General features: G+C 54.6%; 2 protein-coding genes across 2 annotated transcripts in view; one reads left to right on the top strand and one right to left on the bottom strand.

The window, feature by feature from the left end:
* The window catches only part of Flrt1 (fibronectin leucine rich transmembrane protein 1), a 71,440-nt gene extending 61,940 nt beyond the window's left edge, over positions 1 to 9,500 (bottom strand). The window contains exon 1 of the mRNA XM_021151364.2: positions 9,324 to 9,500. The gene's annotated coding sequence lies outside the window, so the exon portion shown is untranslated. The remainder of the gene's footprint in view (positions 1 to 9,323) is intronic.
* The window catches only part of Macrod1 (mono-ADP ribosylhydrolase 1), a 143,788-nt gene that overhangs the window by 100,411 nt on the left and 15,751 nt on the right, over positions 1 to 27,626 (top strand). The window lies entirely within an intron of this gene.

Below are 27,626 nucleotides of genomic sequence, written 5' to 3' on the forward strand. Positions count from 1 at the left end.
GGCAGGTGGATTTCTGAGTTCGAGGCCAGCCTGGTCTACAGAGTGAGTTCCAGGACAGCCAGAACTACAAAGAGAAACCCTGTCTCGAAAAACCCAAAAAAAGAAAAAACAAAAAAGAGTGGTAGATGACAGCCATACTTGAGCAAAGATGTAAGAAGAGGAGGTGAGGCCTGGGGGGCAAGCCAGGGCCAGGCCGGGAAGGCCTGAAAGGCCAGAAAGGCCAGGCTCAAGGCTTTGGACTCAATTCCTCTGACTAGGGAGCTACTGATGGCCTCAGAGCCAGCAAGTGACTGGATTGAGTTAGACATTGTTTTAAAGCATCTGGCTGTGCCTGAGAGGAAGAGAAGAGGAGGGGTGAGCAGCCGTCTGCAGGGCACCCAGGCCTCCCTGACACTACAGTACAGCCTGAGCCTGCTAGGAGTGTGTGAAGGGCACGTGGGAGAGAAGAGAGTCACGGTCCAACCCCTCCTCCAGTCCCTCTCCACCCACCATGCCTGGCAGCCCCAGGGCACTGTCACACCTAGTCTGGGGGACACTTTGAGCTGGATCTAGCCATCTTTATGCAGTAGGGATTGTGAGCCTGTTTTCTCAGCTGTTGGGAAAGGAGGGGCGGCGCTGACGTCTGTTTCCATAAAACCGTTCTGCCGGCTCTGTGCATTTTGTTTTGTTGTGATTTGATTTTGAGGTGAAGGGGACGGAACCCAGGGCCTCACCTTGTTGAACATGATCACTGGCTCCGACCTCTCCAGCCTGACAGCAAGCTGCAAACTAGAAGGTTGTGCAGGAAATGATCCTGCCCTGGGCTGCTTCACTGGCAGGGAGTGCTGAGAAGACAAGGTGTGCCTCTGGGGACCAGAGGCAGGAGTCATGCTAAGGGAAGGAATCCCCAAGCCCCATCACCTGGATACTGTACCTCGGTTCTGCTGGGGTTGGGAGGGCTAAGTGAGACTCAGGACATGACCCACAGGTCACTGCAGCCCCCAGGAAATGCTCCGCGTGGCCAGCACGACTTCTGTTGACTTCTATTGCACTGTTAGCTTTGAGTTGCTTCCCATCATTTACAGAAGGGTGCCTGGATTTTGGTGCTCAGGGATAATGACCCTCTGCTCCAGAGACCCCAGTCTGTCCCCTCAAAAGCCAACAGGGCTGCCACTACCCAGCTCCCAGGAGCACCACAAGCCACAGCTGTGGATTAGCTTGCCAACAGTGAGGGCCCAAGTGTCATCAGCGCCCCCAGAGATTCAGCTCCACCCCCTGCTGTGCCCACCCAGCTGCACCTCCATAGAGCCTTGCTCCCCTACTCTGGAACTGGGACCCAAAGAGATCCAGCAGCCAGGGTGAGTGTGGCTGTGGCGCATCCTCAGGAGAGCTGCCCAGCAGCCCAGCTCGGGCTGCAGAAACTGGCTGGCAGAGTAAATAATGACATTTCCCCCTCTTCTCGCTCTTCGCCCCTTTCCCTTCCACAAATAAATTATCAACATGCCCAGGTCCCGGCGGAGAGGAGCGTATCTCGGGGAACAATGAAAAAGCTTTTAATAGGATTCCAGGAGCTACCGCCACTCGGTCACCACCCTAATGGAGATTGCTCTGTGACCGCAGGCCACCAGCGCCCTCCCAGGACCCTTGCTGCCCGGCTCCTCCCCAGGGCACCACAGCCCAGCTGAGCCACCTGCTGACATCATAGGCCTGTGGCGTCCTCGGCAGAGTGAACATGCCTCCCACTGTTCCAGGCCCACTCTCCTCTCATGGTCACACCTCAGTATAAGGCTGTCCCCTCCAGAAAGGAGGTCCTTTGCCTGCTCTGCCACCACACTCCTCTCCCTTATGAGGCCAAAATCTGTTCAGTAACGCCATTGCCTCCACGATGAGGGGAGATGGTGGGGGCTCAGGAAAGGAGGCTGGACCTGGAGAGGGTACACACAAGACTCCATTGCCACAAGACACTGCTCTGAGGCCCCACTATGGGAGGCACAGGTCTCTGTCAAGAGAGACCCTCAGTCCTGATTCACTCAATGTGTGCCTCGTCTTCCCACCTGTCCTTGTAAAGGGCCCGGTCAGACACAAAGTACTTCTCAGTAAACAGAGCTGTTGTCCCTCTGCCTCAGCCTGACCTTTGCAGCTAACTCTACCCCCAGGATACTACCGTTCCATCATATATTGAAGGGAAATTGAGAGCAGGGGCTGTGAGTTGTCATATGCTAGCTGTGTGACCTTGGTCTGGTCACCTTCTCTGTCTAACCCTCAGTTTTCTCCTCTGTAAAGTGGGACAGTTCTGAGGCCTGATGAGAGTCTGGACTCTATAGACTCTCAGTATGGTACTTTGGGAGTCATGCAGTGTAGACAGTAAGTCCTCAATGACAGTAGCCCGCCAGGTCCTAACACTTAGAAAATACCCAGTAGACCCAGCAGGGTCCCTTTTGGCTTAACTCCAGGAAGCCATCCTTAGCAAAAGGTGACATTTGAGCTCCACATTCTGTTTCCCACAAACTGGCTCTGTCCCCTGCTATGTCCTCAAGTTCCAGGTTCTCCCGAGGGAGTTACCAATACCTGCCTCTTCACCCTCTTCTTCATGACCTAGGCCTTTAGAATCCATTGTTCCTGACATGTGCTACTTCTGGGTGCCAGGCCCCAACAGCTCAGCAAATGTCCCATGGACCAACCTACTGGGGACGGTGGGGTGTTGTGGAGGTAGGAGGCTAGCTCCCTGGAGCCCCAGGGAGGTCAGTGTCCTGGCACTGCCCCTGGCTTGGTCTAGCCTATCATTTCAGTTCAGGAACCTCTGCCATGCTCTCCCAAAGGCCTCCAGCATAGTCTTTAGACTGAACCAAATGTGTGCTTGCTTGTCCCATTTTATTGGCTCAGAGACTGAGGCACAAAGATGGGAAGTAGGGTATCCTGCTAGTAACAGGTAGTATTTGAACACAAGGCCAGTGCCTAGCACTGTGAGCAGTAGACCCATCCATATGGCCTTGGACAATACTTGCCTTTGTTCTGTCTCGGTCTCTCTTCTCAGTAGGAAGCAAGCAAAAGCTTGCCAAGCCAGAATGTCCTGGGAGCTGAGGCATGGGACTACCTGGGTCCTCACTAATCCAAGTTTGAGGGGTAGTTGAGAGCTCAAGTGACAAAGCTGATGATGACACTGGGACCCTTGGAGGCATTGCTGTCCATCTGCCTGCCTGGGACAGACCCACTCTGGCATCTTGTTCCTTTGCCTTCAACCCCACTCCAGTGAAATGCATAGACACAAGGCAGGACAGTGAGGGCCAGGGGGTGGCAGCGGCCTGCGGGTACAGAGAGGTGGTTCACTCACCCTTTAGGGCTGGTTTGGGCTGACTCAGCTTGGGAAAGCCCAGAGGTATGCGTGCTCCAGTGTATGCTAGAGTGTGCATGTAACGGCAAGCTTGATAATCGAGAAATGCACACCTGGGCACAGCTGCCTGGAGTTCCTGACCTGGCCTTGGGGCTGGGACGCAACCAGACTCCGCCCACATACTGCCTAAGAAAAGGAGCAAGGGAGGAAGGGAACCTCACTTGGTTCCCTCTAATCCCCACCCAGCCAGCCAGAGCAGTGACTGGGAACCTCTGCATCCCACCCCATACTTTAACTAGACCAGATAACTTCAGTTCAGCTACACTCCCATGATCCTCTGCAACCTGCCATGTCCCTGGGGTAGGATGCTCACCTACCCAAAGTCACATTCCCTAATCCGTGTCCCTTGGGCAGGTCAATCTGGTGGCATAACCTGAACTCACCACAGGCAGGTCAGATGTTCTACTGACAGCCACACACAGAAGTCTTGTAGAGAACCCTGAGAGCCAGCAGTGAGCCTGACAGCCAGGACCCTGCCCTCTGCCAACCCTCACCTTTGCACAGGCCCTCAGGTGCCCTCTGCCCCATCCTCCCCTGCTCCGCCAGGCAGCCCTTGGAACACTGCCCCCAGGAAAAGCCCATCCTGGCGCCAGCACCCAGCAGCAGTTTTTGAGGACATTTTCCTGAGCGGCACTTGCCAGGCGTTGCTTGTGGGGGAGGGGTGGGAAGTGGAGGGGTTGTGGGGAGAGGTTCGACAAGAGCGATTTCCTTCTGGAGATAAATGCCATTTCCTCCCAAGTCATCCCCCCTTTCTCTTCTCTCTTCTCTCTCTCTCTATCTCTCTCTCTCTCTGTTTGCTAAATCTGTTGTAATCTGGTGCCAACGATTAATTCAGGCAAAAGGAGGGAAAAGGGAGTGGGGGAAAAATACCGCCATGCCACGGAGTGTCCTCTTCAGCCACACAGGCAGCGGGAGCAGCCAGGGCTAGTGCCTCCCGACCCCCCAGCCTCAGTACAAAGCCCTCCCTGCTGCTCACCACAAAGCCTGATGCATCTGGGCCCCCAGCCTGAGTTCTGTGCTCTGCTTGGGAGGCAGTGTCCCCTAGTGGTTAGCTGAGCCCTACACAGCTGGGGCCTGGTACCTCAGAAGACCTCCTCCATGTTGCCTTCACCCCTTCATCCTTGAACTACACCCCCAGCCCCCCGTTTCTCTGTCCAGCGCCCCGAGCCCCTACCTGGATCCCCTTTATCACCAGCTGCCTTAACTCTGTATCACGGCCACTGCCCTAGTCACAAATAAGCCCAGCAGGCCCTGGATAGCCCATCACTGTGCAAATGCATCCACAGCTTTCAGTAGAGGAAACCCAAATGGGCCAGCCTGGGTATCCCCAGAAGGGAAGATCAAGAAGACAAGCCATCCATTCCAGTCCCCGTGCAAATACCTGAGGTCTTGGGATAGCCCTGAGTTCTTCTGCCCATAAGTTTCTCATTCCTGTCCCTCCTCGTGACTCGCCCTGGGAGGGGTGTGTGATTGAGGTCTGACCCCACACTTGGCTGCCAGCTGCCAGGGTTGTTATCACTGTTTTGAGACAGGGGCTCCCTGGGTAGTCCCGGCTGACCTTGAAGTATGTAGCCCGTGCTGCCTGGAATTTTCTGAACCCTTCTGACTCAGTCTCCCAAATGCTAGGACTAGGCCTGCTCTGTGGAGCTCAGCTTGAGGATGGCCTTTTGGTTTCCTTTTGGTTTTTTTTTTAAGACGAGTTTCACTGTGTGGCTCTTGGCTGGCCTGACACTAGCTATGTAGACCAGGCTGGCCTCCAACCGACTCACAGAGCTCTGCCTGCCTCTGCCTCCTGAGTGCTGGGACAGAAATACTTTTGTTCTGGACTCTTATTCAAGAGCCCAAGACTATGCCTGGCTAGTCTCAATCCTCCTAAGTGAATGAACAAATAAAGGAATGAGCTGGAAAGAAGGGTATAGGAACTGAGGGATGGAGGTGTCATATTCTCAAGTCCCCTCCCCTGGGACCTCTTCTAAGCCCTCTCCCCATGCTTACCACCTCAGCCTCTACTGACTGGGACACACCCACGGTGGGATTCCAGAGCCAGGGCTGTGGAGAATCCAACAAATACCTTCCACGGAGCAAGTGGAAGCCCCAGAATCCTGACATCATCTACAGAGTGACTGACCCTGGGGAGCAACTGGGCTCTAGGGGCCAAAGGCAAGTGCACAAACAAGATCTACCCAGCACACAGGCCTGCAGACACAGCCTCCCGGACCCTCAGCAGTCCAGCTGCTGCCAGGGAACACCAAGCCAGAGGGGGAGGGGGGGAAGCATGGTAGAAGGACTGTTGTTTCCTTTGTCCATCCTGGCCATCCAGTCTGCCTCTCCCAAGCCCTCACCAGTACAGGGTGACCCCTACCATACAGCAAATGACAGAATGAAGCTGCCCAGGCCCAAGACAGAGTCAGAACTGACAAGACAATCTGGGTTCTAGGGGAGGTATGCCTAGATATAGTCACATAGAGTGCCAAGCTTCAAGAGCAACAGCCAGAGCTGAGGGTCATACTACCCCCACCCTTCCACAGCCCTGTGCTCTCCCTGCTGAGAGGCTAAGACTGGCAAAGTCTCCTCACCTCAGGACCCTCAGCCATGCCCACACTCATATACGTCACAGCTCATGATGGGCCTGAACTTTGAAACTCCTCAAGTCTTGGATCTTCCCACTGTCACTTGGACCAGGAGGTACTGGTATAGAGAGCCCTGACATCAGGAGGCACTGGTGACTGTGGTAGGGGATCTTAGCAGTCCTGCCTGCTTTCCCCAGGCCTAAGAAGTAAGTACACAGCGAAGGTGGGAGTAGACTGCAAGGGACCCACGCTGCTAGGCATGGACTCTGCTGGAGACTTCCAGGGTTCACCTCATGGTGGCTGCCCCACTTCCCAGGTAAGGGAGCCCAGGCCCACAAAGGTCAGGCTTGCTGAAGGCCAGCTGGCCAGGCAAAGGAGTCCTTCCCAGGAACCACCTAGGTCCCTAAAATATGATCCACTGGGATGACAAGATGTTTCTTTCTTTTTTTTTTTTTCCCGAGACAGGGTTTCTCTGAATAGCCCTGGCTGTCTTGGAACTCACTTTGTAGACCAGGCTGACCTTGAACTCAGAAATCCACCTGCCTCTGCCTCCCAAGTGCTGGGATTAAAGGCGAATGCCACCACCGCCGGGCTGACAAGATGTTTAATGTCATTTCCAGATCCTACGATGAGCCAGCTCAGTAGAATACCTCCTGGCACAGTCCCCTACCCCTGCAAGCTCCGCCTCCACGACCAGGCCACTTTGCAGGCCTGATGGAGGTGTCAGGGCCCCCTGCACCAAAGCAGAGCGGCAACCTTTTTCTCTCTTTTTTTTTATTGTATTTTTTTTTGGCTTCTCCTTTTTTTTTTTTTTTTTTTTTTTTTTTGAGGGCTTCTCCATGTAGCCCTGGTTGTCCCAAAATTCCCTTTGTAGACCAGGCTGGCCTCCATCTCAGTGATTCATGAGTCTCTACCTCCCGAGTGTTGCCATCAAAGGCGTGCACCACCACGCCCTGCTAAGCATCTGCTTTTTTACAGCAGCCACAGCAGCAGCCATCTCAAGGTCTGCCTCTCTATCTCTGAGACACCTGAGGAGTCTGGTCCACCGGGGCCTCCGGTCCCTCTCCAGCCAACTCTACACCGACACCCTTTCCCAGTCTTTTGACAGACTGTCCTGCCCTGCTCTCTCATTTTCAGGCTTGAAACTCACCCCTCCCCATAAGCCATGGGTATACGATCCTTGACAGGCGGGTTCCCAGAAGGGAGGGTACAGACCTGGGGCAGGTAGCAGAGGCCAGGCCACTAGGTTTCAGTGGAGACTTACAGAGCTGAGTCTCCAGGCTAAAACCCTAAAACCTTGCCTGCACAGCCTGCCAGCAGGCGAAATGATACAGAGATGGCCCTCCGGCCTCTACGACCTCCTCTTAAACAGCCTGAGTGGATCACCCAGGGGTTTCCACAGGACTCTGAGAGAGACAGAGTTGCTAAAGGCCCACATGCCGCTAGTTGCATGGAGGAATCTGACCCCTTAACGTACCACTATCTCTACAGAGAGCCTCTGCCCTTACAAACCCCTGAGCCAAAGAGCTGTAAAGACCTGTAGCAAGTGCACATGCATTTTACACAGTAGTCCCTGTTCTCCAACTGAGGTCCAGGGAGTAGTTATAGCAGGCCAGCTATAACAGGACAGAAACACTGAGGCACACAGAGGGAGGACTAAGCAAGGTAGAGTCTGATGGATGGACCCCCAGTAGCTGCATGGACTAAGCCAAGCCAGGCTGGCCATCATCTCTGCGTGTGGGCTTCTGAGCCTGGCCTGTCTGGCTTCCACTCTTCAGGGGAGGGTTTGCCTATAATCTTTCTGAGAACCAAGGTGGGACGTGCATACCTAGTTTCTCCACTCCTTCCCCACCCCCCACCCCCCACCCCCCCACGCATACACTCAAAAAGCAAGACTGTCTCACTTCCCACCTGGCCTGGAGCCCAGTTGACCTCAGCTCTTCCTACCCTCAGACCTCCCAGGGACCCTCATATCCAACCCCCCCCCCCTCCCCAGGCAGCATCTCATCCTAGGCACTGGCCCTGGCAGCCTGGGCCATTTCCATTTTAAACCTTCGGAGGAAGCCCTGAGCAATCGCCCACGGCAGGCACCAGCTGACAGGTGATGTTTGTGCCTCTCCTCCTGGGGCTGGCAGGAAGACACGCAGTTGGCTTTCAACTCCAGAAACCTGAGCCTGGAGCCCCTGTGTGCAGCCGCCTTCCCCCGTGCTTGCAGGGAGGGGAGCCACAACCCACATCCCTCGGCCAAGAGAGTCAGAGGTCTTAGGTCCTCCTTTGCGTACACCCACTCTCCCACCCAGACAGCCTCCCACCCCCAACTCCTAAGCTACCTAGGGTTTGAAAAGGGTGGGGCTGGTCTCCATCCCCCAAAGGATGCAAGAACGGAGATGAAGCAAGGCTGGACCTTGTCACCCTTCACCTCTGTTCCCATGCCTTGGCTTTATTTATTCACATCAGACCTCTCACTTGGGCCTCCAGGGCCTGGCACACCCCAGCTGAGCTGTATTCTCTCTTAACCATATGCCCGGGAGAGCCTGGAAGCCCTCCCGGGGGCCCCAGGAAGCCTGGAGCAGCTCCCTGATGTCGCTGCTTCACAACTTTGTCCTCCTCAGAGAGCTCTGATCAACCACGGCTCCCTGCAGCTGGGCAACAACGCTCCCCAGCTTTCCGCCCCTGGGCCTCGGATCCCCACGAGGAGGGGCGTGCTCGCGGTCTATTGCCTCCTTGTCTAGGGAGCTGGGAGGTGGGGGATTCTGTGCTGTGCCCCCAGCTCGTTAGTCCCTCCGTTCCACCTTTGCAGCCGCCAGGTGCACAGTCTCAGCCCCCGCCGGCACCAGGCTGCCAGTCCACAGCGCGCGCAGGGAGGGAAGTTGGAGGCTGCCTATGCCCCCCTTGAAGTCGTTTTAAAAATAAAACCTCGCTCTAACCGTGACTCACGCGGCTAGTGGGGACGGGAGCGCGGCGCCGGGCCGGCCCGCTGCCCTCGCCCGCCTCGCCCCTCACCCTCCTTTTCCCGAGTGCGGGGCAGGAGCTGGGACCTACCTGCTCAGCCCGGCGCCCCCCGCGGGCCCGGCTGCCATCTCCCCAGGCGCAGCCAGGGCTCGGCTTGGGGCTGCAAGCGAGCCCCCGCCCTTTCCAGCCTCCGCTCCGGGGAAAGGGGCCGCGGGCCGCGAACCCCGCGCCTCCCGGCGGCCGGGCCAGCATCACCCGCTCTGAGCTCTTGACTCTCAATCCCCCTACACCCCGAATCCCAAAAGCTGTACGTCCCCCACCACACCGGACCGACTCCGGCGGCGCGATCCGGCCCGATGCGTGCAGCACGGCCCCCGCCCCGCACGCCCCAGCGCCCCGTCCCGACCCCCGGCCCGCGCAGCTTGCCTTACCTGCGTAGCGGCCGGGGAGGCGGGTCTCCTCGGGAAACTTTGCGGTGACGGCTGGAGCCTCAGGGGTTATTCCAAGGAGCGGGCGGGAGCCCCAGCCGGAGGGCACCCAGGGGGGCCGGGGAGAGGAGCCCCCGGCGCGCGACTGAGCTCTGTGGCGGGCCCGGGGCGCGGGGCGCGCGGCGGCGCATCTGCCCAGCGGAGCGGCGGGAGGAGTGCGCGGGGTGGCGCCCGGCGGCGGGGTGCGTGTGCCCGGGCTGGTGCGCTCAGCGGGGCGAGGGCAGCGGCGGTGGTGGCGGCGGCGGCGGCAGCGTTCAGGGCGCGGGGAAGCAGGCTGTGCGGCCGCCTCTCCCCTCGCGGCGGCGGCGGCGGCGGGGCTGTGCGTGCAGCGCGGAGCGGGGAGGGCGGGAGCGGAGAGGGAGGCGGCGGGCGGGGAGGAGGCGGCGGGGGCGGGGGCGCCGCGCTGCGCACTGGCCGGCGGGACCCGGAGCGGGAGGCTGCGCCGCCGCGCGGGGACTCTGGCCCAGCCCGGGAGAAACGGCGTCCGTGCGTTCCCCTCCTCCTAGCCTCGGCCAAAATGTCTGGGATGGGGGTGGGGGAGGACGAGTTGGGGAGCTGGTCCCCCCCTAGGGACTAGGGGGAGGGAGGCTCCCAACACCAGTCTCCAGGGCTAGAAGGAGGATGGCAAGAGAAGGGGTTTCTGGCTCTGGCGTCTCCTCCCCCTACATCGATCCTCTCAGCACCCACTCATTCATCTGTCCATCCATTCATTCATTCATCCGTCCACGCGAACATTCATTCACAAACAGAACCCACCTACTCTGCGTGCCCAGGTAACCCTCCTTGCCAGGTGCCCCTTTCTCGGCTCAGGCAACACCACCCCCTCACTTGCAGCCCCTCCTGCACAGGACCTCTCTGAACTCTTTGCTTTTTTCTGAGTAGGACCCCACCCAGCTGTGTAGGAGGGCAGGTTGGGTCAGATGCCAGTCCCCCCCCCCTTTTCCCCTCCCCTTTGAACAATTTAGCTAACCTCCCTAAACCTATGTGTCCTAAGTATAAGATGGAAGCATTAGTCCCTGGACTCCTGGAGGGTTGAGGAGACCCACAAGAGGTATGTGGATGGAGGCAAGACTGGTAGACATTGTTTATGGGATGGGAAAGTTGTGCTATGTGCCCTGGGGACGCGGGGATGGATGGACTAGGCAGTTATTTAGCAGGGAAAGTACCCAGACTTAGCCTTGGGAACATTAACATCTCTCTGCCCAGCCTCACCTACCCCGGGTGCAGACCTTGTTACCTTGTGACAGAACTGGTTGGTCCCTTACAGACTTAGTTTTCCAGACTTGGATGCTGTCTACTCTGGGTGAGTCCCTAATACTGCTTAGACCACCTGTGAGTTCCCCCACAGTTTCCAGGCCCATCCCTAGGCCTCCATAATCTGTCTAAGACCCTCCCTGCAGGCAAACCCACTCCAACGGCTCCCACCCCAGCATCCCAACTCTAGGACCTTCCAGAAGTCCAGACCAGTCTGCACTTCTTCCCAGGCCACCTTCGCTCAGGATGCCCACTGTCACCCCTGAGAGAGGGCAAGCTGCCCGTCTGAGGCTGCCTTCCCTGCCCCTCCCCCCCCCAATCTTTGCCCCTCCCACCTCCTCCTCACCTCCCAGCTCCCTTCCTTCCTTCCCTCCCTGGGTTTGTGCTCAATTCACTGAACAGCTATTTTTTCCCTCCCAATTTTTACTTATCGCCCAAACAGCATTATACCAACAATAAAGGAAACGGGGAAAAAAATCACCCACAATGCCACCTCCCTGTGGCGTCAACAGCTTCCCTTCCCCTGCTCCCTTCCAGGCTGGTCCAGGGACAGAGCTGGCTATAATTTTCACAGAACTGTGATTTCTGTTCTGCCTGCCTAGACCCCCAGATGGACTCGGGGGGCCCCAGGGCTCCATCTCCACTGTTCCTCCATCATGTCTCTTAGCATGTGCCTCAGAAATTCTGTGTCTTCCTCCTTTCCTAAAACAAGTCCCCCCTTACCTCCCTACCACCCCATGCCAGGCACCAGGCTGGTGCCAAGCAAGTATCTGGCCTCATACTGAGGTGGGTAGTATGCATGGGCTTGACTTGACACATCACACTTAGATATCAAAATATCCCCTTCACAATTGTGACTTTAGTGGTGATGTGATGTTCCTTCCAGCTGACGAACTGTAACTGGCTTAGCAGGAGCTCCTGCGCACGATTGAGGGGACACTGGGGGAGGTCCACCGTGCTGGGTACCATTTGGGACACCATGGAGACTACTGTGAACCAAGCTGCAGTAGATGCAAAAGCTGGGGTTCCAGAAAGGCACATAGTCACCCCTGGACAAGAGCTAGCTGAAACAGGTTTCTCCACTCGACCCCAGAGACTAGGGCCAAGCCATCTGAGACACCAGAGAGCGTCCTGGAGACAATGGCTGTTCTCCTGGGGTGTGGGAGCAGGAGAAGGTGCAGCAGGAGCCCATTGCAGAGATGAATGTCATAGTGGGAATGTCTAGGTGCCACCGAGCAAGAACTCCTGGCTGGAGCTGGGGATCAGAGTCTGGAAGACCACGGTGGAAGCGGTGGAAGAGGCTGATAATGGCAACCAGGCTGGTGTGCAGGATCTTGGACCTATGGACTATGTAGGAACTCTGGGAGAAGTGGGGCATCAACCAAAGACTGTAACTCTAGGACAGTGAGACAGCCAGCTTGAGATCAGTGAATATAGTTTATTCAGTCCACAAATACATGATGAACCACTATATGCTACAGGCTACAGGAGAACACAGGATAATGGTGAAGGATAGAGTTAGTCCTGGGGGCTGGGTCCTGGGAGGCAATCAGCATTGAGGGCAGCGCTAGTCACCCAGGAACACTTTGTGGCTTCAACCTTGAGTTTGCCAAGCCCCAGCTCCTCCACTGGGAGGGAGGCAGTAACCAGAACAATGTCCTGCAGCTCAGAGTGGGCCCTCCCACTGGGCAGCAAGGTCAGCCTGGCCCTGCCCACAGCCTCCTCTCCCCAGCCTCTCAGCCACTACTTACCCTCTTAGGGGGATGTAGCTTCAGTTTGACACCTGATTTTGTAGTGGCCAGTCACCCTCAGCACTGTCCCATTCTCCACTTTCTTATGCTAATGAGGCCACCACAGACTTCCTATGGCTAATGTGACAGTCTGGAAAGATCCTAAGATGTCTTCTATACTACAAGTTGCGGAGATAACAGGATTTGGCAACATTAGACTGTTGTCAGGCAAGACTGGGCCAGCTTAGGCTTGTTCTGAAGTGGGGAAGGATCGGCTCCCCCACTGCACATTTCAACCAGCACCAGTAGGGACCTCCTCTCTGGGGGTTCCAGAGACTCCATGGTCACTGGCTACCTGGCCTCCCTGAACTCCAGAGGTGCCCAGGGCATTCGGAGACATTTACACAGGTTTGTGAGCCATGGGCTATGAGATAGCTGTGCACACTGCTTCAGGAACTCCTGGCTGGCACACCAGCCCTCACCTTCCAGCAATGCTTCTGGTCCAGGTCTCACCTCTACTGTGCTGACTCCCTTCAGCCATTCTCCCCTGAGAGTTCCTGTTGGCAGAATCCCGAGGGTTGAAGCTTCTCACAGACAGCAATGTAGAGAGCCACTGGTGAATGAGTCCCAGGGTAGTCTCGGAGAGCAGGACCTTCAGTGTAGGAGAAGGCCCTGGAGAGGGAGATCCAGGGGCAACCAGAGATGGGGCTAAGTCCAGTATGCCAAGGCCCGCAATTCCTGAAAATGGCGACTGGGACAAGGGTGCCTTGAAGAAGGGTCAAGCCAGGGACAGCTGCTGGCCAGGGTCTACCCACTGAGTTGGCCTGTCTGATTTGAATCCCACTGTCCCCTGAGACAAGCCCCCCCCTTCCCTACCCAAATGACTTACCCATAGGCCAAAGCCTGGCCATCCTGTCCACCGAGTCTCTCCCCGACTCCTTGTCTTTCTCCTTTCTTGCCGGGGCTATAAGAGAATACCATGGCCTGGGTAATGTATAAAGAAAAAGGGTTGTTTAGTGAAAGGTCCCGGGCATGGGGCACATCTGGTATAGGTCATGGGGCACATCTGGTATAGGTCATGGGGCACATCTGGTATAGGGCATGGGGCACATCTGGTATAGGGCATGGGGCACATCTGGTATAGGGCATGGGGCACATCNCATGGGGCACATCTGGTATAGGGCATGGGGCACATCTGGTATAGGGCATGGGGCACATCTGGTATAGGGCATGGGGCACATCAGGTATAGGGCATGGGGCACATCTGGTACAGGGCATGGGGAACATCTGGTAAAGGGCATGGGGCACATCTGGTATAGGTTTTATTGCTTATGGTGATTCTATTGTGTCATGTGGTAAGACGGGGCAAGCTAGCCAATATATGTTTTTTTTTTCTTCTCTTTTTTGTTTGTATGTGTTGTTTTGTTTTTGAGACAGAGCCTCATGTAGCCCATGCTGGCCTCAAACTGGCTATGTAGACAGGGATGACCTTGAACCCCTCCCCACCCCACCCCCATTCACCTCCCTCACCACACCTGGCTGTTTCTCTCCTCTTAGAAGGCCACTAGTGGTGGGTCTGGGCTGTAGCTCAGCGATAGAGCACTGGGCAACCAAGTGCATCCTGAACTTCAGAAAAAGGGTGTGGGGGGCACTAATCCCGCCATAAAGGTCCCATGACCTCCTCTAACCCTAATTGCAGCCCAGAGACTGATACCTCTAAATACCACTTCAGAGGGCTGGAGAGATGGCTCAGCGGTTAAGAGCACTGACTGCTCTTCCAGGGGTCCTGAGTTCAATTCCCAGCAACTACATGGTGGCTCACAACAATCTATAAACAGTTCCGGCGTTCTCTTCTGCTGTGTCTCCAGCTACAGTGTTCTCATATACATAAAATAAATAAATAATATTTAAACACCACTTTAGAGATTACATTTTCTGTATTGTTTTTCTTGTATCAGAGAAGGAGATCCAAGGCCTTCTGAGTGCTAGGCCAGCGGCCTACACGGAGTTTCAGTTAAACCACGGTCCTTGGTTTTGTTTTAAGATCAAACTAGGGCTGGCCTTGAACTCCTGTTGCCCCTGACCACGGGGGGGGGGGATTGTAGGTGTGTCACCATGGCTGTTTGTGTGGTGCTGGGGATGGAACCCAAGGCTTCAAGCACACCAGGCAAGCACTTGCCAGCTGTGCCACATCCTTAGCCCCTCTACACGAGTCTTGAAGAACAAGAACTACAGTAATCATATAATAGTAATAGTGGAGTTCAGAGAACAGCTCCAAGAGTCTGTCTTTCCTTCACAAGGTCATCAGGCTTAGCAGCAACTGCCCGTACCCACTGAGCTACCTTACTGGCTCCGGTGGTCTGTGCTTGAGTTTCGCTTTGTGACAGGCTCTTGTGCCTTTTGTGACACCACATTTTCAGATGTCAGACAGCACTCTCATCTATCAAGAGCCAGGTAGCTGATGATGTCATGGGCATGCCTTCCTCCTGGATCATAGCAAATTAGCAGATGTCATGGTGACTCCAGACTCTGGGACAAGTGCCTTCGGAGCTCTTTCTCCTTTTGCCCCTGGTCATATGAACCAGGGGTCTAATGTCCCACAACTTTATAGGCCTACCAACAGGGACAGCACTGTCTGCTGATGCCACCGTGCTGAGCCAATCCAGGCAGCCAACAGTGACAGAGATGTCCCAAGGCCAGCTGTGACCATAAAACTGGGAACTACTTAGACTGTTCCAAGGACAGATCCTAGGTCAAGTGTCTGGACCTGTGCAGGGCAGAATCTTGGCGTGGGGGGGGGGAGGGGCATTGGGTGTGGGTGGGAGAAAACTCCAGAAAGTATCAGAACCCAGGCCTGCTCTGGAGACAGGACTCTCCCTGTCAGCCTGTCTCTCCAGAGGGACCAAGACTGGGGCTGCCAGTCCCAAGCTTCTCACACAACCCTCCTTCCCCATGGGAACCTCTGGGTGGCATTACCCCCACCCCAACTCTTTCCCTCAGGGCTGCTGCTTCCTTCCAACCACGACTTCCTTCCAGCAAAGGACACGCTTTTGATGGTCCTTAAAGCCTAGTTTACACATCCAAGTCCAGCACGGAGATCGAGCTGTTGCTTAGAGAACAGTATGTTCAAAGAGACTGGCCTGTGTAAGAATCAGAGCTAGATGGTGCTGGGGCCGATAGACGGGGCAAAGACAGAGGAGCAGAGGCCTGAGGGGCAGGCTAATCAGAGCCCACGCATCCTGGCAGCAGAGGAAAAGAGGCTGCTAAAGGGAGTGGGGGAGGGGCTGTCATCCGGGAGAGATAAAGGTAGGACCCCAAGATAGAGGAAGCCTGAGGGCCACCCTGGAATCACCCCAGGAGGGAGAAGAGAATAGAATGATGATATCAGTGTCTGAGCTCTGTACTCCAAGGCTTCTACTGCTCCCCCACCCCCCACCCCTGCCTGTGGTGATGTCCTTCTCTGACTGTGCCTCTCTGGCCTCTGGGGATGGGGTTTGGTTCTCTGCTCTTCACATGCTCCCTCTGCCTCCTGCCCCACTCACAGTGGCTTTGTGGGCCCCACAAGGCTCAATACCTAGCTAACCTTTCAGGGCCAAGGAAAACCTTCCTGGGACTATAACTCCAGACACCTCCCCTCAGACTTCCGGGGCCCCTCTGCAGAATCTGTCTGGTACCACAGGTCAACTAAAGCCACTACAGGTGGGAGGGGCTGGAGTCTGAGGATTCCTGATGGGAGCCCAGGGTCTCCCCTCAGAGCTCTGAAATACAGAGCTGGGACAGGAGACACAGACATGTTCCAGAATCCTCATTTGCTACGGGGCAAAGTGGCAGAGGAAGGGACTGCTGGACCAAGGCTTCTGAACACAAGACCTACAGGTGCAGAGTTCGGGTTGGCGTGGGTGGGCTCACCTACTAGGCACCCATGCTCCAACCAACTAGCCGGGCCTGGCAGGCTTTCAGCTCAGAATACAGCCGAGGCTGGGCATGTGAGGAGCCATAGGAGAAGGGGGAGGGGAAGAGGGCCAGTGCCAGCCATGGGGCGGGGTGGGATGGTGTTGCCAGGCAACCTCCACGCGGCTGCCACCAAGGAGGGATTCTTAAAGAGCTGAGCAGAGAGGCTGGGCCTCTGAGGGCTGAGGCTGGGCCTCGCATACCAATGGCAGCCACGCAGGTCTCCTCCCTCCTCCTTCTTCCCTCCTCCTCTCTCCCTCCTCCCTCCACAAAGTAGAGCTGGAGCTTGGAGATCAGGAGGACAAAGAGGAGGCCACCCGTGTCAAGGGACTCTGGGGCTGTCAAGGCAAGGGCCAGGCTGAGTTCATCTCTGTACCCAGAGAAGCCTTGGATGTAGTTAGATGGCCTGTAGGGTACTTGACACCCTCAACCCCCAAACCCCTTAACATAAGTCCTGTCCCAGCTGACTAGTATTAGAGTCAGACACAACAGGTCTCATCTCTTCTTGGCTGAGCAACCTTAAGCAGTTTTTGTCCCGAGAAACCTGAAGTGACCATAGAGAGCCATCAGCTCTGAAAAGGAGATGGGTTCCTGACAAAGCTGTGTCTGGTGGCAGAGAAAGTCCTTCTTGTTGTCTAACTTGAATTTCCCTTGCAGAAAGCAGTCCCTGCCTTTCTCCTGTCTTTATTGCTTGCCTGGCTTTAGACAACCTTGTGTTCAGAAACCATGGCAGAGGGGACTCAGCTGGGCAGCTGCTTGTCCCTTCCTTTTAGGGGACCCCTTTCCCAGCCATACAGGGGAGCTAAGTCTGTGGAGGTGGGTCTCTGAAGCAGGGTGTCTGCCCCAAGTCATAGACAGTGACTTATGGTGTCATCTGAACAAGAGTCTAAAGTTGTCCCTGGGACACGGGAGTCCTGTGGAACCCCAAGGGGCAAGGGGCCTCACTGGGTGGGTATAGGGGCACTCTCTCCTTTTTTTGCCCTGTGTTTCCATGGCTCTCTTCCAGCTCTACCATACTCAATGTCAGCTCAGCCTTCCAGCTCGCCCAAGCTCTATCACCTTCCATGGCTCTCTCACCAAAGCTCCCCTCCCTGAGACCCGCCCGGGGCCTCATTCTCCACCCCATCTGCACCCTTCACTGCCTGTCACCCTAACACACAGACACAATGTCTGTTCAATGAATAAGCCATCAACCTGCTTGGTCTGCAAGGGTTGTTTTGTTTGGGAATGAGGGGATGACTCTGAGTTCAAATCCCTAGAACCCACATTAAAACAAAACCACACCAAACAACAACAACAACAACAAAACCCCAGGTGTGTCTACATGAACCACACCAAACAACAACAACAACAACAAAACCCCAGGTGTGTCTACATGAACCACACCAAACAATAACAACAACAACAAAACCCCAGGTGTGTCTACATGAACCCCCCCCCCACACTGTGAGGGATGGAGACAAGAGGGTGCTGGCCACCTCAAGTTTAATGAGAGATGTTGTGTCAAGGGAGTAAGGCAGAGCGAGGTGAGGAAACCAGGCCGTTTACTCTGGCCTCAGCATGGCCTGCACACTCACTCGTAAACCATACACGTTAAGTAGTTACTATTGGTTTTTATTTTAATGACTTTTCGGCTTGGTTTTACAGTGCTGGCGTTGGTGTTCACAACCTCAAGCACTCTAGGCAAATGTTGACTCCCTGAGGGACACCCTAGATCCCCACTTCAACCTTTGAGACCCACAAATGAGCCCTTCCTGCCACAGGCCACCTGGCTGGTAATAACCCACCAGGCAGATGAGAAAGTGAGGCCTTTGTGGGCCCATGGTGTCAATTGCAAAGGAAATAAACAGGACAACACAAGGGATGTGCAGAGGGTGTCTTAGTGGGTGCTCAGGGGAGGCCCCTGGAGGGGATGACACTTCCACTGAGACCTGGTGACTCAGACGGAGCCAATTTAAGAAGAGCTGGGAGAAAAGTTGTGTGTGCAAAAAGCTGTGTGTGCAAAGGCCCTGGGGCATGAGCATGCCAGACCTATTGGAGGAAGAGAAAGGAAGACAGGAAATTAGGAGGAGCAAGTATGGGATGCAGCCGAGCATTCGTGAACGAGAATATGGATTTTATTCTAAGTATAATAGGAAGCTATTGGAGAGGTTTAAGCAGGAAAGTGACATGATCTAATTTATATTTTAAAACGATCATCCAAACAACCGCTTTGGAGAGCAATTTGGCAATAACTAGTAAAGTTAAAGATGCCAGCCTGCCCAGAGAAACGCCGGCAGACAAATGGGGTGGGCAAAGAAGCCCCTGCCACGTCTTCGAGAGGCCAGGCTGGGCCACCCATCTGCCCGTGTAGAGAACTGGGGTTGCATGGAGGGTTATCTCCCTGGGAGCATGCCCCTTGAGAGTGCGAGTCCATCCCAGTGAATGTCGGGGTTTATATACAGGACAGTGAGAAAGATAGTCACCAGGTCTAGGAAACCTTTTTGCAGGACACGCACAGCAAAACTGGAGAAAACAATAATTTGTTATCTGGGCAGTGGCGGTGTTTGCCTTTAGTCCCAGTACCCAGGAAGCAGAGGCAGGCAGATCTCTGAGTTCGAGGCCATCCTGGTCTATAGGGTGAGTTCTAGGGCAGGCAGGGCTAACAGAGATAAATAACTCTGTCTTGAAAAACCAAACCAAACCAAACCAGAAAAAGCAATAATATGCCATCTCAGCATCAGAGAGGGTAAGGCAGTAGGCCAGCCTGGGCTATCAAGCAAGACCCTGTCTGCAGAAAGATTTAAAAAAAAAATTGCATATGCAATTTCATGGTTCTGGCGTGTCTAAGAGGAGGCAGCTCACTGTTGTGTAACAGTGTATGTTTGTTTGTTGAGACAGGGTCTCTGTCCCAGGCTAGTCTTAACTCTAGGTCCTCCTGCCTCCCTCCGTCACCCCAGGACTGAGGTTATTAGTGTGCACCACTGTGCCTGGTTTCTGCAGTGCTGGAGACTGAGTGCAGGCAGGCCTTCATGCACGCTAGGTAAGGATACTGTGAATGGCTACATCCCTGGCCCATGTGATGGGTTTATTAGGCTCGGTGGTGGGTCTGTTGCTGTTGCTGTAATTGAATCCCAGAGGCTGAGTGACTTAGAAGGAACAGAGCTTTACTTCCATGGTGGTTCCGCAGCCTGGGAAGGCCAGGGTATGGCGCCAGCATCAGGTAGGGGCCTTGTGCTTTGTCCTTATGGGGCCCACAGCATCTCTTGGCAAGACGAAGCAAGGTGACAGCTTCAGTGGCTCTTCCTCTTAGAAAGCCACTCATGTCGTTGAGTATGGTGGCCCATACCTGTAACCCCAGCACTTAGGAGGTGCCAGCAGGAGGATCAGAACTTCAAGGCCAGTTAACAGCTTTCCTCACAGACCCATCAGCACTTTAATTAGCATGTAGCATGTCTCAGCTACAAGGCTAGTTTGAAGCCAGCCTGGGCTACAGGTGACCCTGTCTCAAAAATCAAAACCACCACCATCACCACCAACAACAAAACACCCAAGGTTTGATCCTTTAAAAAAAAAAAAAAGCTAAGGCTCAAAGAGAGCAGAGGCCCGCTGGAGGTCACCTGTCTTTGGCCATAGTAGGGCCTCCCTAAACATAGCTAAGCAGAGGGCTCAAGACAGCCTTGGGATCCCCACAGCACTTGACAGGGATCTGTAGCCTGCCTTTGCCCCACCCCAGCCACTGGCTCTGGTCCCCTCCTCTCCCAGCCGGCTGCCCTAGGTCCCAGCCCCTCATTCCTGCAGATCTGGATTCCTGAGCTGGAGCCGACACCCGGCTGGCTGGGGCCCAAGCCATCTCCTGGTAATTGGGTTTCAGGGATGCTCTCGGATATGCTAATGGCAGGACAAGAGTGCTGCCGGGGTTCCTGGGGGAGGGGAGGCCTGCTGCAGCCGGGGGTCTGCAGCCCTACAGGACTCCATGGGGGAGTCAAGCAGCTGGACTCAGTCCCAGCCACTGGCTCCCCACCCTCACGACCCTGGGCAAGTCCCTCCAACCTCTCTGAACCTCCTATGCACGTGTGAAAAAAGTGGCAAAAATAACAGGAGTCCGTGCAGAGTCCCTGGGGACAGGAGAGAGAAGAGGCCACTGAAGCACCTGGCTGAAGCTGCCCAGAGGGCTCACTTGGCCAAGGTGTATAACTGTTCTTTGATTATTCTGTGCCTGACAGGTCCCACCAGGTGTGTGAACTGGGGACTGCAGGGCCTGAGGCCAAGGGTGACTTACCTCTCCTGCTGCTTACATTGTCCCTAACACAAGGCCAACCTGGAGAATGGATGCCAAGTGTCACCTGAGCTGACTTGGGGCTGCTGACCTCTGGAGTGGGGAAGGTTGTCCAGGAGCTCTTGAAGCCCTGCAGTGGAAGCCCAAGGAACCCAGACAGGCAGGAAGGGGTGGAGGCCCAGGACCCAGGCAGGCAGGAACAGCAGCCAGCTAACCTATTTCCATCTCTAATGTCTGGCTCTTTTAGGGATGGGGGGAGGATCCTGGGGTTCAAGAATAGAGACCAAGCAGGACAGTGAGGGTGCACAGGCAGTGAGGCTTCCTGAAGGTGAGAATCTGAGAGCCTTACTTGAGACTCAGGGGAAACTGAGGAAGGAGGCTGGGGACCAGGGGAGAGCAGGCTCAGGCTTGGGCAGTGTGAGGCAGGCATGTCTTGAGTTAAGTTGTGTTTATATTTTATAATTATATTTTATATATAATTAATTTTACATATAATATTTTATATATAATTGCTCAGCCCTGAGAGCAAACAAGTCAAACCTTTGTGAGGCTTGGTAAAGTATAGGCTCCAGAGTTGGACCAAACAGAGTTTGGGTCATGTTTCTACTACCTTAGTGATGTCAGGTCAGGAACATATCTGAGCCTCAGTTTCCCCATCTGTAAGATGGAGCTGCATATTCAACATGGCCACACAGCCCTCCCTAGGAGTCAGTGAGCCTCTCTTCATAGCTGTTCACCTTTCTCCCTGCATCCCAGCTCCCGTGCCTGCCTGAACCCCAGCTATGGTGTCCATGTGTCCTCTAAAGGGTCCTGAGAGCTAGAATCCATAGCCACACATCCACATACTGATGGTGTTTGGAAGCAAGTACAGGGCCTTTGAGAGCCGAGTGGGGTCAGATGGGGTCATGAGAATGGGGCCCATCGTGGGGTTAGCAGCTTTTGTTTCAGTTGAGAGTACATGTGTTCTAGGTGAGCTTCCCTGCATAGCCAAGGCTGGTCTTAAACTCCAGGTGAGCTTCCCTGCATTGCCAAGGCTATAACTCCTGCGCTTTCGGCCTCCATTTCCTAAAGTGCTGAGATTACAGGCATCTGCCACCGCACCTAAAGGCACTTTTGTGCTATTTCTGTTTTTGCTTTTGGACACTAATACTTTAACATCAGGGCCCATGAGAACCTAATTAAATGACTCCTTCATCAGCAGATAAAGGCACGGAGGGAGGCCCCAGATCACAGCTGGGGGCTTTAAGATCACCCCTGGCAAAGGACAGGGCACTGGCTCTTTCCACTCTGGACTCTGTCCTGAAGCAAGTCACTTCCATTTCCCCACCTGTAAATGGGACAGGAGGGTGGACGTGTCATTGTTGCTGTTGAAAGCCCCTGTGACCTCTGGCTGGGGGTGGATTTGATAATAAGTAGCAGCCCCGTGCCCCACACGGCCTTCCTCTACCTGTGCACTGCCAGGCCCAAGCTGACACAGCCTCGCTCTGCACCTTAGCACCCACACCTTGAAGGACAGTGACCTTGGCCTGGGGAGACAGAGCTTGTCCAACATGGTGACTGCTCGCCCAGCTTGAGATAGCTTTGAAGTCTCTTGTTTTATCTTCAAAATTCAGCACATTTTACATCTTATTCCATCTGTGGGTGTTTCTAATCTAAAGCGTGTTTTAAATGACTCGCCCTCTTGGAACGCGGATCTCTATCGCAGGCCTGTGGGAGTGGAGGAAGAAAAGGCGCCTTCCCCGGAACAGAGCTTAGGGGGCAGCTGTCAGTCTGTGTGGCAATGGGACAAAGCCTCCACAGAGCCCTCCTTGTAGGTGTCAGCCTTGCGCCTGGCAAGCCACGAGGACAATTCAGGAGTGAGACAGGGCCCTGTAGGCAGTCTGACCTCTGCATGCCTATTTGCCACTATAGCTCCCAGAAGCCCAGCTTTAAGATGCCCAGCTCCAGAGGTCCCTGGCCTTCTGTCCCCTCCCCTCCCGTTACTCCTCCTCTCCCCTGCCCTCCTCTTTCATCTCTACCTCAGCCACGGGGCCCTGTGCTATACCTCCAAGCTAGGCTTCTGCCTCAGGGCCTTTGCCCAGCCATTCTTTGCCCGCTGTATATTTTTCAAGCCTCCCCATTTCAGTAGGTCCTTGCCATATGTGAGAGACAGCCTACCAGGCCTCCTCGATCTTCCTTTTGATTGCCTTCATGACCTCTGGTGCTATCTAACTCTGTTTCAAGTTTATGCCTGTGTAGCCTTGACTGTCACCCTGGAGTGAGCTCTGTGCCAGCAGGGTCCACCTCACCCCAGTGCTCAGCTGCAGAAAGCATCTTTGCTGGTAGCTGACTCACTCCAGAGGACTGAGAAAACAGACCAGTGAGCTTTCAAGGGTTGAGGGGAGCAGCCCCCCAGATCTCCAGCTGTTCCAGGCAGGTGCTGCTGGGGAGCCAGGACAGGGTGCACAGCACAGAGCTGAGGAGACGAGTGGAGTGGAGGCAGGAGCCTCCTGGGGCATGTGCAGGGGCTGTGCCAGCTTCAAAGTCACCTCTGTGCCTGCTTGCCCACCCTCTTCCCGGCCCAGGCACCTGCTCAGCGCTTTCCTCGGGTCACTGGTAACTGACTCTCTTCTCTGCATCCCCCTCTACCACCTCCCTCAGAAGGCCACCCCCTCCTCCCAGGCATGAAGGACTTAGTCCCTGTCTGGCTGGGAAAGCCAGAAGGTGGCTTGGCCGCTGGCCTTGGACCAGCTTTGTGGTAGAACCATTTCCCACTCCTGGGCCAGCTGGTGAAGAGCCTCATGTGGGGAGTGGGCAGAGCTAGGTTTAGTCCACTTGCAACCCACATAGTGGGCTGAGTGACTTGGTGCATATAGTCCATAACTGTCCAATTCTTCCAATAATCGTTGCTGAGGTTTTGCTGAGGTTTGGCCTGGTGGCACACCTTTAATCCCATCAACTCAGGAAGCTGCACAGGAAGATCTAAAGTGCCAGTCCAACCTGGGATACAGGGTGTGTTCAGACCAGCCTGGAAGACATAGAGAGACCCTGTCTAAAAACACAATAACAGCTGGGCGGTGGTAGTCCACGTCTTTAATCCCAGCACTCAGGAGGCAGAGGCAGGTAGATCTCTGTGAGTTTGAAGCCACCCTGGTCTACAGTGCAAGTTCCAGGACAGCCAGGGCTACACAGAGAAACTCTACAGAAAACCAAACCAAACCTAAAACAAACAAAACAAAAACAAAAAACAAAAAACAATGAGGTGGGGATATGGTTTAGTGGGAGAGCACTTGCCTAGCATGCAAGAGGCCAATAGTCAGTCCCCAATACTGAAAACAAAAAGTCCTAGACACCTGCTATGTACCAGAGCTCTGTGATGTGGCATGCCGGGTGGGGTGGCAGTATTCAGAAGGCTGCTTATCTGAAGAGTAGGGAGGTGTAGGGATGCTGTGGAGACTGGGATGCTGGGGAGTGTAGGATGCTGGGGAGTGTAGGATGCTGGGCAGTGTGGGGATGCTGGGGAGTGTGGAGATGCTGGGGAGTGTGGGGATGCTGGGGAGTGTGGAGATGCTGGGGAGTGTGGAGATGCTGGGGAGTGTGGGATGCTGGGGAGAGTGGGATGCTGGGCAGTGTGGGGATGCTGGGGAGTGTGGAGATGCTGGGGAGTATGGAGATGCTTTGGAGACTGGGATGCTGGGGAGAGTGGGATGCTGGGAAGTATGGATGCTGGGCAGTGTGGGGATGCTGGGCAGTGTGGGGATGCTGGGGAGTGTGAGATGCTGGGAAGAGTGTAGGGAAAGAGATGGAATGATGTGTTGGTGGGGCCTTGCTTGGGCCCATTCTATATCGGGAGAACAAAGGAGGGGTGTTTCTTAGTTATGAAGTTCAAGGGCTCCCTATTGAGAGATTTTGGGCTTCCTTTGTTTGTTTGTTTGTTTTGTTTTTTGTTTTCTTGACTGTGCTGGGGATGGGACCTGGGACCCTCTTGCATAGGGAGCTAGGCTCTACCTCTGAGACATACTCCCAGACCTGGAACCATTTTAATTGAGAAGCTGAGGTAAAAAGGGAACTGGTTCAATTTACACTGTGAGGAGATTGTCCCCATGGCTCAGGGCTGCCTCTGGAAAATGGTGGCAGTGTCTCCCCAGAGAGGTAGGCAGTGCGTACACCCTGTCCAGCAAGCTCACTGCTGCCCTGTAGGCTCTGTGCCTTAGTCTCCCCATCCCACCTCCATTAAAAAATATTTTAAATGCCATCACGTGACTTTTTCAGAAATATATTAATATTACATTTTACAACATTTCCTAAAGCTAGACATGGTGGCTTTGTCTGTACTCCCAGCACCCAGGATCCTGAGGCAGGAGGATCAAGAATTCAAGGTCATTCTCCCTCAGCTACATATGAATTCAAGGCTAGCTTGGGCTACATGAGCACCCCTAGAGAGACAGACAGACAGACAGACAGACAGACAGACAAAAATGAGATGTTCCTTGTAAAAAGTAAAGCAAGGCAGGGTACCGCCTTTGTCCCTGGGCTTCCTCTGATCTTTGGTGGCACTTGCCAAACTTTGAGGGGGCGGGGGAGGGCTGGCCCTCTCCCTCTCACTGGGCAGTGGCCACTTGCCAGTACCTAACTAGGCCAAGTGCCTGGCCACAAACTTGGGAATCCCGACCATGCCCTCCTCAGGGATGGCAGACTAGGGCCAGGGGCTGAGAAGGTAAAAGAGAGGTGGCAGGTCACATGAGCTGGGGGCGAGCACAGCAGGAAAACAGGTAGAGAGAACCTGGGGAACACATGGGAGGCACCGAGTGAGGCCCCCCCCCCCAACCTCAGTCTTCAGTGGTCGAAGGACTTGGCACTGAGTGACATGAGTGGGCAGTTCAAGGTCACAGGACTCAAAGCCAGCTGGTTAGGTTCAGCGGAGTGTGGTGAAACCATACCAGTCCATGTTGAAAGAGAGTCTCGTCTGCAGTGCCCCTGACGAGCAGCAGAGGACCAGGCTTGTCTTAAAGTCAAATGTGTGTGCACTGGCCTGGAACCTGCACCCTATGATCTAGAACTTTGACACCACCAGAGCTGAGATCTGCTTCGGCCCCTTGTTTAAAACCTGGGTGCTGAGACTGGGCATGATGGTGCACATCTTCAGTCTCAGTACTCAGTACTGCAGGAGGACCCAGGACAGCCAGCTGAAGGAGTACATAGAGAGACCCTGTTTCAAAAAATAACAAATAAAAAAGCTGGAGGAGGAGGGGGAGGAGGAAGAAGGGGAGGAGGAGGAGGAGGGGCGGCTGAGGAGATGTTCCACAGTTACAGCACTTGCTGTTCTTTCAGAGGGCTGAGTTCAATTCCCAGCACGCACAAGGGTGGCTCACAACGGCCTGCCGAGGGACTCCAACAACTCTCCCAGCATCCTCAGGCGCACACACATGTGATACACACAGACACACAAACACATGAATAGTAAGTAAAGCCTTTAAAAATAAGATAAGGGGCTAGTGAGATGGCTCAGTGGGTAAGAGCACCCGACTGCTCTTCCGAAGGTCCGGAGTTCAAATCCCAGCACCCACATGGTGGCTCACAACCATCCGTAACGAGATCTGACTCCCTTTCTGGAGTGTCTGAAGACAGCTACAGTGTACTTACATATAATCAATAAATAAATCTTTAAAAAAAAAAATAAAAAAAAAAATAAAAATAAGATAAAAGCTGGAGACTGCGGCATGTGCCTGTGTTCCCAGCTGCTGGGAGTCTGAAGCAGGAGAATTGCCTGAGCCCAGGAGTTCTGGCAGATTGGGCAGCACTGTGAGACCCTGTTTAAGATAAACAGACATCTAGGAGTGTCATTTAATGCTCCCTTAATGTGCACAAAGACCTGAGTTCCATCTCGAGCACGGAATAAACTAAGCATAGGGGTTCATGCCTGTAATCCCAGAACTCCAGAGACAGAAACAAGAGGATTCAGAGTTCAAGGTCATCCTTGGCTATATAGAAAGTTTGGGGCTGGCCTGGGCTGTGTGAGACACGTTGTTGTTGTTGTTGTTGTTGTTAAAAAAGATAAGCAGAAACAAAAAGCCTCCTTTTATGGGCAAGTTGGCTGCTCACAGATCCTCCTCTCAGGCCAAGAAGGTTCCGGGCTTATCTACCCTTGTAACACCTGGCCTTTCCCAGCTCCATGCCTCTCTCAGACCCCGCCCGGTGGACAGCAGCCATTCTTCCCACTTGCCTCTCCCCAGGGGCAAGACCACACAGAGCGGGATTTTGAGTGTCAGGCAAGCGGGGTTGGTGTCCTTTCTGACTGGGGTCTGCTGCGCCCAGCCCAGGTCTTGGCCCCTCCTCTCCTGCCCCAGCAAGGCTTCCTGCCAACCCATTTGGCACTGTGCCCTCTCTGAGCAGGAGCCAGCTTGTTTGCAGCCGGTGTTAATTAAGAGAGAGGTGGTGGGGGGAGGTGGGAAGGGCCGCGGAGGGCAGCTTCCGACAGCCGCCAGCGCTGCCCCAGGGGCTCAGAGGGCTGGAGTCAGGCCTGGGCCCACCTGAGATGCCTCATCTCCCACTGTCGGTTCCCACGAGCTCCTGCCGGAGTGCGCCCTTCGCGTTTGCAGCCAAGCCTGCCCCTGCCGGGCGTGGAGCAATCGAGGCTGAGGTAATAGAGGCTCCAGAGGGCTCCTCCTTGCTTTGAGGAAGTAGGCGTGGCCAGGAGGTATAGCCATGTAACCGTCCCTCTTGGTGGCCTGCCTTCCAGTTCAGAGAGACCCAGATTTAGACTTTATTTATTTGGAACCAAGGTCTCCTGTAGCCCTGGTTGGTTTAGAATTCCTTACATAAGAGAAGATGACCTTGAACTTCTGATCCTTCCTGCTTCCACCTCCCAGAGTGAAAAAATTACGGGCATCAGCTACTATGTCTGGTATACACATGGAAATCTGTATATCTGGTATATACATGGTTGGAAATCCAACCCAGGGCTTCCTGCATGCACAAGCCCTTGAAATGTACCCAGCTCCAGCTCCCTACACCACCCTATACCTGCTTTCTCTCTCTCTCTCTCTCTCTCTCTCTCTCTCTCTCTCTCTCTCT

Source organism: Mus caroli, chromosome 19, assembly GCF_900094665.2.
Source record: "Mus caroli chromosome 19, CAROLI_EIJ_v1.1, whole genome shotgun sequence".
NCBI classification, from domain to species: domain Eukaryota; kingdom Metazoa; phylum Chordata; class Mammalia; order Rodentia; family Muridae; genus Mus; species Mus caroli.